Source organism: Pinus tabuliformis, chromosome 4_1 (genome assembly GCF_031772625.1).
Source record: "Pinus tabuliformis cultivar Carrire ecotype Pingquan chromosome 4_1, CPIR1, whole genome shotgun sequence".
NCBI lineage: Eukaryota > Viridiplantae > Streptophyta > Pinopsida > Pinales > Pinaceae > Pinus > Pinus tabuliformis.
This window is the reverse complement of record NC_142303.1, coordinates 827,923,084-827,945,706: the sequence shown is the minus strand read 5'-3', so window position 1 is coordinate 827,945,706 and position 22,623 is coordinate 827,923,084.

Here is a 22,623-nt window from a genome sequence, read left to right as displayed (position 1 = left end):
GAGGTTGGATGGATATCCTCTAGTCAATAAAGGGGGTCTTTAGAAACCTCATAAAATCACAATTTTACCTAATTGGGTATCTAGAGGACTAGTGGATCTAGTGGCACTACTTCAAGTAGAAGCAGGGGAAAAGTGTGTAGGAGTACAACAGAAAATTTAGAAATATGGCCATAATATTGCTTATCTCCCTAAAGAAACTAGATGTACTCCTCAAGTATCTGAGATTCTACGCATCCATCGATAGAAACAATTGATGATGTTTAAGCCCAATTCGATAGACAAAGTATGTGTACAAGAATGATACATAAGGAACATAGGCCCAAAGAATGGATAATCAAGTGGATCGAAGTAGAAGGAGGAAAAATATACTAATAAGGAGGGTAAGAATAAGAGGAAATGGGGAAAAGATAAAACGATGGTATCCATAGAACACCAATGAAAGGATCACTACAACCACTCTAACAACTATAAGATTGGTGGTCATAGACAGGAGAAGTGTTCGAAGTTGCATCTAGAGCTTAACCTAAAGAAAAAAAGGGAAAGATAATATGAAGAAGAATCTCATGGCCACTGATTTGAGAAACTAGGGTGAAATAAACTCTAATTTGGATGAGAAGATCATCTATACATCAATATAGAAGGAGGTAAATTTGAGTATCCTTCAACAACAGGAAGAAAATGAAAATACCAAGCTCTTCCATGTAAAGATACATGTGAAAACAACAAATATTGAAACTTTGTTTGACTTAGGATCATAAGAAAATATCATTGTAGTAGAGCTAGTCAACAAATTGGGATTGGAAGTTCATGATCATCCAAGCCCATATCCATTGGGTTGGGTAAACAAGGATGTAGAGATAAAGGTAACAAACCAATGCAAAATTTGATTTGCTATTAGTGCTAATTTTACCAGTGAAGTACAACTATATGTATTTCCCTTTAATGTATGTTGAGTAGTGTTTGGAAGTCCCTATATGTACATGCAATATGTAATCTTCATGTTGAGATCCAACCAATATCGACTCATCAAGTATCGGAAATCGTTCACCCTCAATGCACATGTTATAGTTGCTACAACACACTCTAAAAATTTTCATTCATTTAAATTTTGGAGCCCCATAATGATCATGTGAATTGTCTTTTCAAGTCATGAAAGTCATGCTTCATCATATTTTTCTAATTGTTAAAGTATTCTCTTAAGAAAATATAAGTGTCGTTGCACCACACATTTATGAGCCTAAGTCATGTTCCTTTCATTACAAAATTTTTCAAGATAGGCCTAGCACACTTCTTGGATATGATAGAGCATGCCCCCTAAATATAGTGAAGCACACTCCTTATTGATAGGTAGAGCGCACTTCCTGTTGACAACATGAGCGCACTTCTTGGGATCAAGGCTAGAGTACTCGTTAATGAAACTTAGAGTGCACCTTCTAAAGAAAATTAGAGCACACTTTCCAAAGATAAATAGAGAAAAATTCCTAAACGTAGTTCTATCACACTCTCCAATGACAATGATCTCATCCTTATTCCTTAATTTTTGCAACATGTTGTAACCACCCTCCTCCCACATTTACCCAAGCTAACTGGTCCACCAGGGTAAACATGTTACGAAGAGTTACTATGATACGATTCAACTCCCAAAGTACAGTTAAATAAGTGGAATAAAAAAACACAAACCAAATTGACCTTCCCAAGGAGCTGCGGGACGCACAATAGCTAAACCACCACTCTAGGTGCCCAAACCCCGAGTCAAATTGATTGTTCACAAAAACAACCCCTAGTCACATGCACAAGCCTACATCCATGTGAATTTGGGCCTCCATTCACTCCCATAAGCCTGAAAGGGAGAGATTGCAATTTCTTTTAGCCAATTATAAGCTTGCAACCGCAAGATTTGAGCCACTTTCTTAGGGCTAGGCTCCATACCAGTATCCATAACTTGATGAGACTTTCCAAGACAATAAATGAAACCAAGACAAAGCCTCTAACACAAAATTTAATCAGGGGCTTTACCTAACCAAGCCTAACCATGGAATTCCATCAAACATGTGATGAACATGAAATCTATAGGTCATAAATACACATCTGAACATAGGGGTCTCATACTTATCTGAGGATCATGAATACAGTTTAATTCCCTCTCATATTAGCTGTAATAACATATATTGGGTCATTCATTCTATAACAAATCACATATTCATTAAACATATCAAGACCCATAAACAATATACATCATATAACCACCATATAACCAGCTAATAACCAAAATATAAACTAGCGATAACCATCATATAAACCATGACAAATAAGCCATGATATCACCATCATAATCAATACATATTCTCATATATCACAATAGAAAATAAATCTTATTAACATATGAAAATTCCAACCAAGTCAGGGACTTCCTCGTACCACCTCACCATAGACTAGGCTAAACCAAATTTTTCTTTCATCTAGTCACCCATGTGCCATATTCCAAGATTGAATGTGGGATATCATGGAATAACCAAAACAAAACTAAACCATGGGTTCCAAAGGGAAAACCAATTGAGCCCTCAACCAGTGGTTCCACCTCATGATCGGACATCACTAACCATCACCAGGTCAGTCTCCATCCACGTTGTCTAAGGATCTAGAGCGTTTGTTCCAACCCCACTTCTAGGACTAGTAACTCAAACCATAATTGCCACTAGGCTCTAGAGAATTTGTCCAACCAAGGCTTATAGGACTAGTAACTAAACCCCCCAAGGTCTTTAGATTGTTTTTCCAACCAAGGCTTATATGACTAGTAACTCAACCCTAGTTATTATAGTGCTTCCATAGAATTTCTCCAACCAAGGCTCCATGAACTAGTAACTCAATCCACATCCATAAGGAACATGAGAACCAGCTAGAAAAAAAATATAAAATCACAAAACCATGACTATCTAGGAAATGGAAAGGCTAGCCAAGACCAGTGTCAACCTATGCAATTCTCCATACCAATGAAATTTCATGACTAAGAAACCACATCCATGAGCCATGCGCCAAAACTAGGAAGGAAATCATACATGCAATTTGGTACTTGCAAAGCAATCCAAATGTAGTTTCTAATCCCGCTATCCCCTTTCACTTTCCTTCCTTACCTTTCCCTTCTTACTCAAATCCCAAGTATGCCACACTTCTCCAAGAGTGCTCCAAGAAAACTCTAAGTGTGAAAGAGTATGAGATATAATAGAATATAGAACCCCAAGCTAAAACTGACAAAAGCATGTGAACTAATCCTCAAAATCCTTTTTATTAATGAGGCCTCTATTTTCTTCATTTTCCATTATTTTCCTTCAATTTCCTCCTCACAAGCAATATGCAACCTTTCACCTTCCTTTTCTCCTATTCTCTAGTATTTTCATAAATAAAATGCCAATAAATGCCTCATGCCTTTCCAAAGCATTTTTCATTTCCTTTTGCAACTTCCATAGCCATTAATTAATCACAAGTGATCCCTATCACTATGTTTCTCCCCAATATTCAACTTGGAATACAAGTCCCATGACTTTGGTCTTATTTTTTCCTTTATTAACTTTATTACATAGAATTTTAACTGAGGCTGTTACAAAACCCTACCCCTTAGGGGAACATGATGCTCAATGTTCTATGCCACCTACAACTAGCAACACCACTTAAAAGAAAAACATACTACCCATGGAGCTTTATAATAGAACTCGTTGTAGTATTTATAATGACATTCTATTGAAAACATGACAACATACTACATACTGGAGCTTTATAACAAAAATCATTATGGTATTTACAATAACAAATACATATACTTATGCACATTTTTTTCAACCAAAAAATAATCATATTGTCTGTGGAGGTTTATAAATCCATCTCGATACAATATTTACAATAATATACACATATACATGTATACACATTTTCTTTAACCGACAAATAAAGGGATATGATGCATGAATTATCAACAAGGGAATATAGAGGCCCATGCCTCCACCCTCAAAGTAATACAAGGATTCACCTCCTTCCCAGGAAGTCCAAAATCTGTTTCCAAGGTCTAAGCTGCATCTAATGTCCAATGATATAATTCTGCACTACTTTTCCCCCAATGAATAGTTATTGGCTTATTTTTCTAGGGCACACTCCCAATGTGCATCTCATTCCATCTACCAATGCTAATAACCAAAAAAATCCATCCCTAACCTTCCCTTCTCCACTACACAGTACCTCGGGAAATCTAGTGACCCTCTTCCATGCAGTCACACACCTTCCAAGTGCTGTGGGCATCCCCTTCTCTACTACATAGTCCCTCGCGAGACCCCTCCCTTGGAAAGGTTTCCTCACATTGGAAGGTCCAAAATACAAGGCGTGTCACTTTATCAAAACCATCATACCATTCATAGAATGCTCATGGAAATCAACAGACACTATTGGGTAGAAATGTCCCACAATGGCCCTGATCCTAAAGTTCTTTACCAATATGCTACTCCCCGTTCGAATTCCTTTTGTCATTACTAGAAATTTTTGTAGTCGGTTCAACCACCCAACCAGGCATTTTTCATGCTTTCCTATACCAAGCACATAGCTTCCATTAGATTTAAGGTAAATTGAAATAAATTAAAATCATACATCATTGGTGGCCTGTCAACAAAGTACACTTTCCATTCTACTTACTTCTTGTCACAACAAGTCAAAATAAAATCTTTGACCAAATCATCATGTATAAATATATCACATCTGGTTAGCTCAAAACTCAACCATCATAAATCAAGAATCATGAACCGCATGTAATCATCATAAACCAGAATTACAAATCACATGTAACCATCATAACTGAAAATCATAGACCACATGCGCAATCAAAACTGAGATAAAATATTGATACTTATCCTTCAGTTAGTCCTTTGCTTCTACCTTTATCCATGTCCTTTCTGTACACACACTAGATTGGTTTCCAAACCCGACATGCACTCAATACCTTTTCTTCTCTTCAATCATGTACACATACATAGAATGTACATCACACATAGTGTAAAACACCACACCATACATACACCTACACCCTATGTACAAAAAAATACATATATGTACATAGAGAACAACACAATAAATACACATCATGATACAATGATTACACAATGCACATAACATAATATGACATGTATACAACACAACATGTATGACGTGCACACAATACCACATGTACAACATGTACATAGCACTACCTAGACAACGTGTACAGAACACCATATGTACACAACGCCACCTCCACAATGTGTACACAACACCGCATGTACACAACACCACATGGATGACGTGTACACATCACCACATGTACACACCACCATATGCACGACATGTACACGAAACCACTTGCACACAACACCATATGTACAACATGTACACAACACCACATGCACATAACACTACTTGTACAATTACGTACACAACACCATATGTACATAGCACCATATATACAACCTGTACATAGCACCATATGTAGATAGCACTGCATATCTGACATGCGTACAACTCCATATGTACACAACATCGCATATCCAACATGCACACAGTACAACATGTACACAAAACTGCATATACAACATGTACACAATACCCTCTGTACATAACACCACATATATAACATGTACACAACACCATATATACACAATACTGCATATGCAACATGTACACAACGCTAGTACTGCACATCTGGAGACCACTGTCTCTACCAAGCAACCTTGCTTCTAGTGTCTCTCGACTATCCATGCTTGTCCTGGTATGTCACAGGTCACACTTATTTCATTCTATTGATGTATTTCTCACCATTTCCTATCATAATGTAAAACTAGACATAGTGCAAGCACATAATATCAATCATATCCACATAATACTAACCTCATTGATCTATCAAGACTACTCTTCCAACTTGATTCCTCATAAGACCAGGAACCCCTTCATGTCATTCACCTACATAAGAAATCATTCCTTTACAAGAATGATCCCTGACAACCCTGACAAACAACAACACATATACACACTATTTGGTAATTTAATTGATGTTAAATTACTTACATAAAATTATCAACTAGGGCTAGTAAACTGATGAAATGTATGTGCACTGTATGTGATAGAAGCCTTTGTAACTTATTGACTGCCTAAATCCATTTGAGTTATCAATATGCACATGTTTCTCTATAGCTATATAAGTAAACAAATTGATTATAAGAAATGAAATCAATTTTAATATCCTTGATTAAATAACAATTTCATCCTACTTAAAAGAAACTTCAAACATGCTACATAAGATCACACTCACACTTGTTTGAAATAAAATCACCCAGACACTTGCTTAAAGTAAAATCACACCTGCTGCAATGAAAATCAAACAAACTTTCTTAAATGGAAATCATTCTTGAAAATTACATTCATTCAAATGAAAATCATTCTTGAATAAGAATCATAACCCACACTTTTTTGAATGAGAATCACACATGTTCTTAAATAAAGTCACTCTTCAAATTGTACTCATAACTAAATCTATCTCTATGAAAATTGTGATTAAAAATTACTGCAATATAAAGCTTAAATTACTACTACTATTTTGGATTAAGCCCTATCCATATGCATCCCATATCTCTCCTTTCCTGATCAATAAAATGATTAGTAAAATAATTTCAAATCTACATCTAAAAATCAAAACCTAAATACTTGAATGAATCGATAAAATCTAAAGGAAATCTCTGCATAAATATTGACTGTAAATAAACAAAATCCTTATTGTCTCTGGGGGGGGCTCCTATGAGAAGAAAACAATGTTATAAATATTTCGTGAAATGATTATTCATGCATTGGAATGCACAACAAGCAATGGAGTGGAAATGAGGTTCTTATATCAAAACACAGTACTTAAAAAATACAATTCTCATTCTGTTTAGCTATGCTGAGAGGCATATTTATAAAACTCTTACGTAATAAATATTTTTAGATATTTATGCCTATTCTAATTTACATCAACTACAATTATCCTAAAAGATAAGATATCGTAATCTTATTGATGATTTGCTAACAATGTAGCAAATCATGAAACGCAAAATTTGCATCTCGCTCGCTTGATTTGCGACTTCCCCATCGTTTGACTTATCCTTTGACCAAACTGATAAGGTGCCTTTTTCATCAATCTAAGTTCTTCAAATAGGAATGAATCATTGTCCTCATTATTTTACAGCTACCCTTGTGCTATGTTTCTCGGATTGAGCTCCACAACCTATTGAACCTTGGATCTAGCTACAAAATCACAGTAATTCAGCAACTTAGATAGATATTAAGTCAAATAATAAAGACATATGACACTTATGAAATATATGATGATTATATACGTGTTATGCTTCAACCTTGTAAATTGATACCGAAAGTGTAACTTATGAATGTCAAAAAGGAAGGATTAAGGTGGAAAAAGGAGTGTAAACAAGAAGCAATTCTAGGGTTCAACATTCCCCCACACAGAAGACATTGCATGACCTCATGAAAATTTCAAAATTTGTAAGTCCTCCTTACTACTAAATTGCCTCAGATACTTGATCAAGGACATCCAAATTACTTCTCTTTGATTCCTTAGCAGTGATTGTCATCCTTGGCTTCTTCATTAGATTTTTGTGTTTCAAGCCCATAATCTTCCTCTTAAGAAATTTATTCTGAGCATTCAATTTCTTATTTTTCTTGTGCCACATACCAAAGTGTAATAGTATATTGTCATTATGGGTTTTATGGATTTTATTTTGTGCCTTCACTGCTTTATTTTCCTATTTTAAATGTTTATTCAACACTTCTAACTCATAAATTTCTTTTTTGAGGGTTTCTTCAACTTGAAGGTCCCTTTAAATATTTCAATTGGGTGCTTCATTTTAAGCTTGATTTGAAGATGACATAATGAATTTTCCTGAAGCTTTCCTTTCCAAGGACTCTGTATAGTCGTAAATTTCCTGTTGTACTGGATCAATCTCCATAGTTTTCCTTACTGCATTAGCAATTGGTGATGGCATCAGTGATGGAACTATAGGTGACAGAATTGTAGGTGAAAGAACTGTAGTTTCCATTTCTGAATAAAAAAAAATCTATAGACTGTCGAGTTTGTTCATGCATCACTTTATTGAGCCTTGCACTCCTTACAGAATATGATGGCTTAGTAGTAAGGGGCAGCTCCTTAACCTTTCTCTTCTTTGTTTTCTCTTTAGATGAATTTTCTTCTTGAGTGTTGGATTTTGTTATTCTAACATTTTTATTCTTAAGATTTACTAGCATATCTACAAGAGGAGTTTCATCTTTTGAGTGTTTTTCCTATGAGTTCTATTTTATGGTCAGCTTCCCCCTACCTTTTTTTTTTTTTTATCACTGGGCTCTTCTATTTCTGATTCCTTGAGATGATTCCTAAATAGGAAATCTTCCCAATTGTCTCTAGTGTTTATTAGGTGCACTTCAATCAATATTTTCACTAAACCATGGTGATATAAAGAACTATCTATAGATTGAATTTTCCTTTGAATGATTTTAGCCATTTTTCTTAAACTTTGAAGCAAAAATTATGCTAAGTTAACTTCATTTCGATCTAGAAAATTCATCATTAAACTTTCATGATAAGAGAACATATTTCCAAATATTCCTTCACAAGCTATTAAATTTTGGATTATTAACAACAGGTTTTAAATTCAAAAATTTCCATACCTGGATTTTTGAGAAAAACCTTTCATTCTCGTTCTTCAATTCTACAGCTTCTTCTATGAAGGATTCTATCAATACAAACTTTATGTACCTGATTTCTACTTCTATTCCATCATACACCCTAACAAAATATTTTGTTACCTCCTTTTCATGGTCATTGAATTTCTCCACAAATTTCAACCATCGCGCTTGACTTGTGGGTAACCCTTTGTAAACCTAATTCCATTCAGCACTAAAATCACAATGAATCCCATGAGAGAGGAATTTTAACCCACAATCACTCTTTTTGATAGGTTCAGGGAATGGGAAGAAATTTGAGTATGAGACGAGTGAGGAAAATAGATTTTTAGGTGAAGTTAGTATTGGCACTAGAACAAGGTTAAATGAGATGGAGGCATTTAACATGCAGAGGAATGATTAGCGGAGAAGTGAAGTTATTTTTGAATGATATTAGGGTTTTAATTCCACCTAAGTTGATAGGACATTGATATTTTATTTATAATCAAAGTCATGTCAAATCAATTAAGGGTAATCATTAATCAGCATGGAAGCAACAATGGTTATCCATCATTTAATTTCGTAATTAAAATTTTTTTCCTTTATTATATAACTCAATATTTACAGACGTTTTCTCCTTTGTCTTACTTCTTTTGACTTATCTTCTGTAGGTTTTCAAGTTTCTTCAGCTGCAATATTCATTGAAAATTTTCATTTACCATAATCTCCATTTGATCTGGTCATAATCTGCCAGTCCAACTACATAATTTTGTTAGAGTTGCAGATTGTTGACAATTTCATAGCTGTATTATTTCAAAACAGAAAAATAGGAATAAAAATAAAATGGGATTATAATAGGGAAAAGAAAATCTAAGCTGTCAAGAATTCTTGGTTTTCAACTTGGATTTCCTGTATAAACATGCCAACAATGTTGATTTTCATGTTTATACAATTTTTATTTATTTATTTTTAGAAAAATAAAAGACTAAGTTGGATATGAAGAAGAGTCTTCCTTAACCAGCGTAAAATCAAAATTGACTTGCAGATCCTTTATGAATTCTTCCTTTGTTAATGATTTATGATATACTCGTAATCTATGACCATTTACAAGGAAAGCCACCTTCTCTCGTAATCTATGACCATTTACAAGGAAAGCCACCTTCTCTTCATCAAAATTTCTGATTCTAACTGCTCCATTATCAAACGCAATTTCAATCTCATATGGACCAAGCCAATGAGTTTGAAATTTTCCATGGAAATCTTTAAATTTTGAATCAAAAAGAAATTTCGAATGACTAGGCTGAAATTTCCTTTCTTTGATAAAATTAGCATGCCACCTAGATCTTTGTTGTTGGACTCCATTAGTTCTTTGAATATCATATTTTCACATTTCATAAAGTTCATTCAATTGTTCTATTCTTTGTCTTTGGGCTTCTGATAAATCAAGACCCAATTCGGTTGTTGTTTTAAAAGTATTTATCTAGAACTCAATAGGAAATATAACTTGTTTTCCATAAACAAGTTCATAAGGAGTGTGGCCAATTGTATTTCTCCATGTGGTACAATATTCCCACAAAGATTATAGAAGCTTTTCTTCCCAATCCCTTCTATGCAAATGAACAATTTTGGTGTGAATTTCTTCAATTACTTTGCTGGTAGATTCAACTTGTCTGTTGGCTTGTGGATGGTATGGAGTTGACCTTCTATGTTTGATTTTGTATTCCTCCATTATCTTTTGTACTAGCTTGGATGTAAATTGAGTGCCCTGATTTGTCACAATTTCCCTTGGTACGCCAAAATGAGTGAAAACATCCTCGAAAAGAAATGAAGCTACAACATTTTTAGTATCATAATAAAGTACTTTAGCTTCTACCCATTTTGTGATATAACATATAAAAACAAGAATATACCTTTTCTGTCTTGCTGGTGGATTGATTAGACGAACAAAATCTAAAGCCCATTTTTTAAGGGGTTCAATAAGTACCTGAGGCTGTAAAGACATTTCTTCTGAAGGAATAAGTTTCCCCATTCTCTAATAACTGTCACATCTCTTAACATATTCCTTGGCATCCTTAAAAAGGTAAGGTCAATAATATCCTAAGAGAAGGACTTTATAAGAAATTATTTTATCAGAGAAATGTCCTCCACATGGCTCATCATGACAAGCCTTCAATATCTCTATTAATTCATCTTCTCTAACACATATTCAAATGATTAAATTAGATCTTGTTTTGTATAATTCTTCCTTTATCCATGAATAGGATGCACTAGTTTGAATAACCTTTCTTTTCTCTCGAAGAGACAAATATGGTTGTAACTTCCCTGTGGCCAAGTAATTAGTAATATCTTCAAACGAAGGACATTTAATACATACTACAAAAATATATTCATCAGGAAAATTATCTTCTACATGAACATCATTATTATCATTTTGAATCCTAGATAGAAAATTAGCAACTGTATTTTTTTTCTAGGTCTATCCAAAATAGTAATATTGAATTCATGTAACAACAATAACCATCTTGTAATTCTACCATTAGTGATTGGTTTATTCATTAAATATCTAATTGTAGAATTATCTGTGTATGAAGGTTTCATAACCAGTGATGTAATGTATGAATTTATTGATGGCATGGATAACAACTAAAAACTAATTTTCCATTACAGTGTAATTTAACTTCGTAGGAGTCAAATATTTACTAGTGTAGTAAATGGCATAAGGAGTTAAATCCTTTTGTCCTAATACAACTCCTAAAGTTGTATCAGAAGCATCAGTTGAAATGTGAAAAGGTAGTTTCCAATTTGGTCATCTTAGAATGGGTGCTTCAGAAACATTTTCTTTCAATGTTTCAAAAGATTTTTTGCAATCATAATTCTAAATGAATTCACAATCTTTTGTAAGTAATTTAAAACGTGGAGAGGCTACTTTTGTAAAATTTTCTATGAATCTTTTGTAATAGTCAGTAAAACAAGGAAAAAATCTAACATCTCTTTGACAAGTTGGAATTGATAATTTAGAAATAACTTCTACTTTAGATGTATCCACTCTAATTCCATTTCCTGAAATATGGTGTCCTAAAAAAATTCCCTCAGTGAACATCATAGAAAAATTTTCATGACTTAATGAGAGATTTACTTCTTTACATACAATGAGAACTTTTTCAAAAATTTTAAGAACTTCATCAAAATAGTTTCCATAGACAGTAAAATCATCCATATAAACTTCTACACAATCATGAATTGGATCAGAGAAAATTCCTAAAACTTCCCTTTGGAATGTTGCAGGTGCATTACATAACCAAAATGAAGTAATCGGTAGGAATGGGTTCTCCATGGATGGGTAAAAGTGGTTTTATCTTGACCTTCTAGAGCTACTTGGATCTGGTTATATCCACTAAAACCATCCAAGAATGAAAAATATTTCTTTCCTGCCAATGTATCTAAAACTTGATCTATAAAAGGAAGTGGAAAATTATATTTTAAAGTAGCTTTATTCAATTCCCTGTAGTCAATGCATACTCTCCATTTTCCATTCTTTTTAGGAACAATTACCAATGGTTAAACCCACTAGCTATCTGATATTGGATAAATGAAATTCTCATTTAGCAATTTTTGTAGTTCCTCTTTAACAATCTCTCTTAAATTTGGATTCATTCTTCTTTGAGGTTGTCGGATTAGTTTGGCATTTTCTTCAATATATATATGATGTATACAAGTATTGGGATCAATTCCTTTCATGTCAGTGTATTTCCATGCATAAGGTCCAGAGTAATGTTCTTGTAACATCTTTATTAATTCTTTCTTTTGAAATTCTTCCAGATTATTATTGATGTTCAAAGATTTTTCTAGAAATATTTCGATTATAGAATTGAAATTTTTTTCCATAGAATGTAAATACAATTGACGAGATGATAGATATTCAATATTACATTGTTCTTGAAAACTTTGATTAGGTTCAAAATATGAGGAAGATTCATTATTTTCTATTAAATTCAAAATCTGTTCTTCTTCATCTATTTGTGAAGTAACAAAGATTTGTCATATGTCAATATCATCATCTATCCATTTGTCACTTTCTACCTCTATTGTTGTTTTTTTAGGAGGATGTAATGTGAATTTATTTGTTGAACTTACATAAGAAATAAACATATCATCATATCTACAACTTATAAAAGAATCAACTGTAGCTAACCATAGTCTTCCTAGAATCAATGGGTGTCCTGCTAAATTATTCTTAGGTGTCAATATCATAAAGTCAACATGATATCCCCAAGAATATGAGGATACAAATATATCTTCTAACACACCATTACATTTGATAACAGATCTATCTGCTAATTGCAATAATGCATGTGTATATTAAAGATTCAAAAGTTTCAATTGATTTATAGTTTGTTCACTCACAATGTTTATAGTTGCTCCTAAATCAATAAATGTATTTTGAATTTTGATACCATTGATATGTGTTTTCACAATGGGATTTCTTGGATTGACATATTTCTGAATTGTTGTTTTTTCCATCATGATATCTGCAATTTTTCCAACTAATTGAATTATTTTGACTTCTTTCCTCTTTCTTCCTAGTCTTTTAATACATAACTCCCTAATTGTCTTTGCAAATATTGGTATTTATTTGATAGCTTGTAATAACGGAATTTTTATGCAAGCATTCTTAAGTTCATCTATCATATCATAATAGGCAACATAATCTATTTTTCTACCCCTTTATCAATTTTCAATCTTTCAGGAAAAGGTGGTGTTTGAACAGAAAATGATGGTTGTTCTATGATGGGAGTTGAGTTTATTGGGATATCATCAAAATGTGGAGGGGTGGTTTGTTTTTGAAATTTTTCCTCTTGATTAAGAGATTTCTCTTCCTCAAAGAGATTTTCTTTTTTAGATTCATGAATAATAACTGATGGTGACTTCTTTTTCAATACTCTACCAGATCTAAGTTGGACATTATTTAGATGCAATGGAGTTATCATGTAGGTTTGGAAATTTTTTCCTTCCACATTGTAAACAGGTTGTGAATTTTTATTACTATTTGTGGTTGGAAGTGGTTGAGAAGGAAGCTGATTTGGTCTTTGAGGAAATGGTGATGAAAGTTGTGAATTTGGATTATGAGGTTCGGTTGGTTGAACAAGATGATGAAAATATTGCGGTGGGAAAAACATGGGAGGGTTCTTGATATTGAGGATATTTTCCATAAGGATTTTTCCATCCTTGTGGCGAGGGTTGAGGCCAAGATTGCCAAGGTATGGGTGCATTCCAATTGCTTTATGATGGTTGTGTAAATGTTTGAGTGTTAAAACCATGGGTCATATTTGATTCTGAATTTATCCATGGTCTCTTAACAGTAAAAGGGAGGGGTTCTACTTGATTTGGTATTAATTCCTCTTGATAGATATATTTAAGACCTGGTATTGAAGGACTTTCCTTTGTATCATGATTTTTTTCACATATGACATAGGTTTCTATAACTCTTAAGTCAAGAGGACATTCTCTCAAAGCATGTTTCTTTCTACATTTTGGACAAAAGATAGATAATGCATCATTTTCAACCTTTTCCTTATTTTGTACTTTAAGGGTATCTATTTTTTCCACTAAGAATCCAAAAAATATTTGTTTTAAAATTTTCAAGAAAAATACCTAATTCAACCCTACTTACAGTCCTAGCTGCAGATTTATTAATCCTATACATGACATGGTCTATTGGATTTTTCCTAGTTCTTTCTTTACCTCTTGAAATGTGTATGCATAACTCACAAATATCTCCAAATGTTAACTGATAAATTCTCCCTTACCCATCAAATTGAGAAGATCAATCCACTCATGTTTGATGGATTTTAATAAGAGAACTTTCATAGTTTCTTCATCTAGATTATGCATTTTAGCCCTTTTAACATTATAAGAAAATATTTCAATTAAATCTTCAAGATTTTCATCTTATTTTTACATCATTTTAAAGACTTCATCCTTAAGATTATTGAGCATATAGTAATCCTTATATTTCTCTAAGAATATAGTTTTCATTTCACTAGTACGAAATGAGAGATTAGTGACTACACGACTAAAAACATTAGTCACCACAATTATTTCAAGTGAATTACCTCTAAATTTGAGCAATTTTAAGTGACCGAACTAAAAACGACTAACTTAAACAACTAATTTAGTCTAGGGATAAAATATATGACTAGATATTAAGTGACTCAACTAAAAGTGACTAATTTACTCTAGGACTAAAATATATGACTAGATAATAAGTGACAAAATTAAAAATGATTAACGTAAATTAAAAATGAATAACCCTTTACTTGTAAGGACTCAATATCATATTTTTACTTGTTCATGTTGGATTTGACATAGCTAGGTAACATATCTATGGCATAGTAAACACTCTCAAGCTTCACATGAGTACATGAATGCATGAAAGACCTTGATATTTGAGCTCTTTATAAATAATTGTGAAAAGTATTTACAAATTTGCATCATGGTCAAATTTTGTTCTTGATACATTTATTTCTTACAGTTTTTGAACACATTTGACATTTTAACCACACCCTTACACAAATCAATGCATGGAAACGTGAAATGACTTGGTTCATAAGGCTAATAATTCACTATTTTTAAGATTGTCTTGATGGTTTACTTGCCTGCCTTTTTGTAGATGTATGATCAATTTCTAATTTGAAATGCCACATGATAACACACATAATGAGATAGTGATTGAATCCCAATAGTGCCACTATTGGTGCACTTTACACACAATTTAGACAAAGCACACAATTCTTAAATATTTGATGTTGACGTATGGAATTTCCTATTGTTTAGGGGTGCTTTAAAACTTACATTGATCTCGAGTATTAATGGAATTTATTCTAAATACATAGTGGTTGTTGTGGTCACACACTAATGGTATTGATCATGGTTCATTAGTTGTAATTACACACTTTGGAATGTTACAAATACATCGTTTAGGTCACAATTCTATGGTTACAAAGTGCCAAACTATAAATGGTGTTAAATTGATTATAAATGGATGACTTTTGGATGTTACTAATGTTTAAGTAGTCCACATTCAACTTTGTTGTCTTAATTATCCTTAGTAACAACGACAAGTTTGAATATTTCCTTTATTTATCATCACAAACACATAATTGTTTGTCATCCCAAACATAGATAATACTATTGGTGTATGATCTTTTAATCGTGGAATGGTCTCTTGATGATGATAACGAACCCTCAATATCCAATTCTCATGAATATGATGAATGAATGATCTAATGCCTTACTTGTATGGACAATTTATGATTCATTTTCTATTTTATTGTGCCATTGTATATATCCTTCACTAGCATCTCATGTTATATGGTTAATTGAGCAGGATTTATTTTTCATTTTTCAAGTACAATTTTGTTGCATGAATAAGCATAGTTGTCTAATTAAAATCATTCAAATTTTTTTAATAATTCATGGTTTATTTGACTATTGGCACACTTATCCCTGACCTTTTAATTTGAGAGTGAGTAGTTTCAAATCACTAGTCTTCATTAAGGAACTTCCCTTCATTACCCAATGACATAGCTTAGCTCAATATTTAAGGATTCCCCCCTGGGCAAGGATATCCTTCTCATAGTCTAAAGAGTGAGAGAAGGCCACCAAGGTGACATTAGCTAGCTTGCTTGAGAGTTTCCTTCTAGGCATTCTGGGTGGGGTCAAGACTTGTTTTTCCTATCAGAGTGTTTGAGTGGAGAATTTAGAAAAATCTTACAAGAAAATTAGTTTCCCTTATTTCCATCACCTAAACTACTTCCAATAAAATCATGTGCTTTTAATAACATCTAATTTTGATAAATAATTAATTCAATAAAATTAAAAAAAAAAGATTATTATTATTATTGTTATTATTTTGTATATGGAAAAATCAACAACTATAGCGAGCTTGTACTTACATTGCCTCACCTCCAAGTGTACCCACATTGCCTCACATGTGGCACATTGAACTAATCGAAATTTAAACCAATCAATTGATCTACACCATGGAACAAATTAAAACTAATTTTTTATATTAAAAAATATAGCCATTTTATTTTATTTTAAAATCGATTTTAATATCTAATTTGAGAAAACTCTGTAAAATAGAGCTTAATGTGAAACATGTTAAGAAAAATAAAGTTTAATCTGTGAAATGTTATGAAAATAATTTATTATACTCCACTAGGCCTAACAATGATGGTAAAATCCTTCTTTTGCACATAGTGTTGGTAAATAACCTAGTGGTTTTGGAAAACAATATAGTTTTGGAAAGCATATTGATGGGGTTATCACTTCGACACTTATTTCTAGGAATATTTCATATGGAGGATATTTTATAGTTGATGGTTGATTGAGATAATCACATGGCATAGTCTTCTAAGCCACACGTCTTCTAGGCACTCTCTCATCATTATTTAATGGATATTTCAGCTACACTTGGCATCATTTAAACTCTATGGGACAGTTCCCTCACATTTTTGACTTGGGATTGATATTATTCTATTTGGAGTTTGTTCTGAAGGAGTATTTTCAAAAGGCGTGTTACTCTTGGAGGTACACAAGTGCAACTTTGCATGCATGTACTTGGTCTCCTTTTTTATTTTTGGAGCTTATTTTTGGAGGGTGCACATGGAGAGATTATCATCTTCAAAATTTGTGAATTGGTCACTTAGGGATGGTTATTTTATTTTACTTAAATGCATGCATTTTCAAGGGTGCACTTAGTGATTTCCCCTAGATGCATCTTGAAGGACATAATCTCATAACAACCATTATTTTATGTATTTTATTGATTTAATATCATGAAGGGTGCATTATGTGGATTTATATCATTTTGACTTTGTATTGAACCTATTTTAGTCGTGTTATGTCTCTCACTTGAGGATATAATACACACTGTTTGATATTTTTAGATGGGGTGACCTTGTTTGTAGAGAGTAATTGTGGCACACTGTCCACTTAACATGGTTAACAAGATCTAACTTCTCCATTTGTTTATTGTTTCTTTGAATAGTCGTTGAGTTGGTTGGATATTTATTGTAATACATTTTATGAGAAATTAAGTTATATCTATATAAAGATGAGTTTCTCTCCATTTCAAGTGTAATTGGAAACTAGATGACTGCATATTGAAAGTAGTGATTAAAGGTTGGAGTTTGGAGATGATGGTGTTGGGATCCCTTATCTATCAAATTTGACGAATAATGAAGAAATGAGGTATTGTTGTTTTATAGTATGGCTATTGATATATTGATGTATTTGACTAATTTAAATATTATATGCTACTGATGTATTTGTTCTAGGAACATATTTCTTTCACTCTAGATAAAGGATTAGTTATGAGAACACTACTCATCTAGGAATAAGAAATGTGAGAAGGTTCTTCCTCCGGTATTACTTTTGATTTGTTTTCTTTATCCTATCATATATAGTTGTTGATTGGATAATAATTTATATAATAAACAAAACCTTGATGTAATACGATGTATTGAGCCCTACAAGATTAATTTCCAACAAGCACCTTAAGGTTTAATTTATCAAACAAGTTCATTTTATCTTAGGTATGAAATTAGTCAATGAAGGTATCAAACAAGATATTTCATATAAGTAGGTGAAAGGTGTCAAATGTGTCATTCTACCCCATACTATATCTTAAATATAATTTATGGTGACAAATCAATAAACTCATTTTTTCAATATTCTCAAGACTTTAATAGTCACTAGGGAAAATATGATTAAACTGCAGTGGCAGTAAATTTGGGGTCTTGGGTTATTTGGTGGTAAACGCAGGTTATAGATCGTAGATCCTTCCTTTATAATTGACATTGTTTTACAAACTGGCACTATTTCTGGGATGATAGCACCAATCCAGATCTCTGTGGTGGGGCTAGATTTTCAGTGTTGTTTCTGTGATAGTAGCACCTATCTAGATCTCTGGGGTGGGGCTAGATTTTGGGTGTTATTTCTGTGACGATAGCATAGATCTAGATCTCTATGGTGGGGCTAGATTTTCGATGGATCTACATGTTTGGTGGATGGACCATGTAAGTGTAGATTTTAACTGTAAACTGTCCATACCAATATTCACCTTGAATATTTTCCCGCTACCCAAAATTATGTTTCATTTTAAGTATTTCTCAATCGTTGTTGTAGCGATGGTAAAACTCCAAGGAGAGGTGTTCACTGTTGTTCTTGAGTAGGGGCCTTCGTTGGTCGTGGAGCATACAACCACTATTCCTTCTTTGATGGTCTGAAATGTTGTTGTCACTATGGGGTCGGAGAGAATATCTATTAGGTATTCAGAAGAGGTTCCGGAGATGGATATCACGTCAAATCCATCATTCACAGCATCATCCACTACAACCATAATGTTATATCCTAGACAACCTTGATCACTGCAGATTTTGTAGAATGCAATTTTGGAGGTGGAAGATCCTCCTCTTGCAAATCCCTTGGCAAGCCCATAGTAGTCAGCTTCCACCACCACAATTCCCATTGCAGTTGAGGTTGTATGTCTTTTTGCATCTTATAAAGGCTCTGACGACTCTCACTAACCGATAATGGTATCTCTAGGCCGATTTCGTCAGAAATAGGATCTAGGCTGATGAAACAAGAGGCTTTATTCTTGCATTGATTAGGGATAATCTCTCACTCGTTCGGGTCATATATCTATCTCACAACAATATAACTGGGCAGGTTCTCGATTCCATATCCAAGCTCAGAATGCTTTGGGTTTTGAATCTCTCCTATAATAATTTATCAGTCTCATTTCCATGTTTGGGTGCATTCATGAACCTAAACATTACAACATTGATAGGCAATCCTAGACTATGTGGGAAGTGTTTTGGCTTAACGGATTGTTGACTGGACAAGCCTAGTTCTACTACATACACGAAGAAGATAATAGTAATATTGATTTCCTGTGGAGTGGCTCTTTGTGTGGCATTTTGCATTGGGCTTCTATTTTGGATTTTCAAACAAGGAGCATCCAAGACCATGTCCAACCGAACAATCTGGTAGAATTGATATCCCATTTAAGAATCTCAAGGGAAGAACTCTGCAGACAAACAAAAAATTTCAGCTCTAAGAATCTACTAAGAGTGGGAAGCTTCAGATCATTTTATAGGGGAACTTTAGCAGCAGGTGAGACTGTTGTTGTTAGGTGTTTGTGGGTCTATATGGTGAAGACTGAACAAATAGCTTTGACAGATAGTGCAGAACATTAGCAAAAGTCCGGCATCAAAATCTATTGAAAATCATCACGACGTGCTCCACTGCCAATTTCAAGGCTTTGTGTTTTGGAAAGTTTTAGTGTCTATGGATAAACGCTTAAACCCCTAGACTAGTAGATAAGTTTAGAACAACAATGCAAAGCATTCTCTACCTTTTCTATAACCAATAGATTAAATAAGACAGTAAAGAAGCCTACCTATAGCTTTCACTTACTCCTTATCTCCCTTGACCAATTCTGTCGCTCCTTTCCGTACTTAATCAGCTTGAAAAGTACTTGCACACAGATAGAAGACAAAAACTAATCAAAGTATATGATAATGATCTATTGATTAAACATAGAATGGAATCAAGTTCATAATACACATATGAAAGCATCAATGAAAAATACAAACATATGCAAAAATCTTTGAACACCTTATTAGTAAAAGGAAGAGTTATAACCCAATTTTCTTGATTCAGTGTCACTCCTCCAGTTCAATCCCATCCTCTCCTCATAACAAGCAAGACATTTTGACATCATTACAATACTTGAAACCAACTCAAGTCTCATACTAATAGCATCTCCCTATAATTCAATGATTTCCAGCACCTAATCACTTAGATGAGTGGTCCTTCTATAGGTGAATGAAGGAAGTTATGCCATAAATGGTGATAATGGATGCCCTCCCAAACTTAGAATTTAGTTCCATGGAGGAAGGGATAAAGGGATTGATGTTCCTTAACTCCTTTCCTCATCCAATTCGAGCCCAAAGGAGTAGATAAACTTGGGAAGCTTCTAGATGCATCCAATGGATAAGAATATTCCCAAACCCCAATGAAATTTCACTCAAATTCGCCTAGCGTAGACCAAAGAGAGCTGAAGTGCACTGCATAGCACCTAGGTAGTGTACTGGACTCCACTGCAGTGCACCTTGATGAAGGCGTGCCTACACTGATCTTCTTAGAGGCAGTTTTTGGATGATTTCAGTCATGGAATCTCTTGGGAAGGAGGCATTCTAATGGTTGACTTCATTGAGGGCATGTAACAACTGAATTAGGGTTTGATGGCCCTAATAGTACTGATCTGTAAGTTGGGGTTGATGTGCCCAAATGGATCTGTAACAGTTTCCCCCTAAAGCATGAAGTCATAAATATGTATGTCGAGTGAAATTCTTTATCATGTGGAGAGGAGGTTTTGAAGCGGAAGGTGACCTGCATCAATTACAATACATATATCATGATAGTTTGACTTTTTCTCATGAACTTGCTAAGGGAAGCCATACCCATGCTTAGCTTATAAACTTCCATTACATGTACAAATATAGTCATCTATAGATATAGACCCATGAATGTAAGGCCATTGTAAATTTGATTTAGTACTCCTGAAAATATCGCAGTCCGGATGGTTAAAACTAGATTCAGGGTCTTCAATCTCATTCAATCTTTCGGTCAAGTACAAATCTAACCATGTGAATAGATGATCTAAGGTCGAACATGGGAAGACATCATCTGATTATCAGCCAATGATGTAAGCCATTAACAGACATGAGAGGAATCACCGATAATGATAATGACCCTCAAGGTACTATAGTACATTTCACATGGTGTGAATAAATGATTTGATGTCAAACACCATACAAAGTCTTTCGATCAAAGGCCAGTGATGTCAACCTATCACCGGAAGTGAGAAACCTACCATTGATGTATGCAAGCCTCAAGGTACTGAAGGGGTGTTTCTAAGTCAACTTCTTGGATAATGTGCTAATGTTGACAAGAAGCGACTTGTTGCAGGAGGGCCTTGATGTATCCCACATCAACGACACAAAATGAGGTAAATGATTTTTAAGATGAAAAATCGACTGATGACAGAAGGTTCAGGAATGGCAGTCATGAAAATGAAGGTTTACGGTATTGCAAAGGATGAAGTTTGAACTGAATGACTTCTCTTGAACATGTCGGCGACAGCGACACTAAGATGAATTGGTAGCATTGACCCAAAAAAAAGAGTTGGATGGTATGATAGACCAACGGTGTGATAACCATCAAGCCGAATGACCCAACCCATATAGTCACGGTGATGAGGTGAAAGTGTCATGTTTAAGAGCGACTTGCTACCATAAAGTGTTTTCCCCTTTTTCCAATTTTCCTCAATCATTGTAGATCAGTACCTCTTTATTTTTATCAAGCTTGAGGAGGATAACATATGCTTGTTGTATAATTCCACCCTTTGGGTGAATCCATTGCTATTTGATGCTATAACAAGTCTAGCGAAGGTGAAACTTGGTCTTGTCTAGATGGACAAGTTTGTCGCTATTTGATGTTTATAACGAGTTTAACGACAAAGATAACTTAGTCATTTTGATGTTTAGAGAGTTTGAAAAGGGACGAAGAGGAAACTCCAAAAGTTCTTTCTCATAGATTAATCTCTCAAGTCTGAAAAAGTGTAAAATAATACAAGAGAGATATCATTTCCAATCCTTTAACGAGCTGAAAAGGACAATCACTCAGCAATCTTTTCATGTTTAGAGAGTCTGAAAAGAGCTTAAAGAGGACTCCATTTGAGGAACAAGTGGTGTCTAGGATATTAATTGGTTTCGGTGATGTTAGAACTTCTCAAAACATGTTGATTTATGTGAAGAGGCTAGCTAATAAGACCAC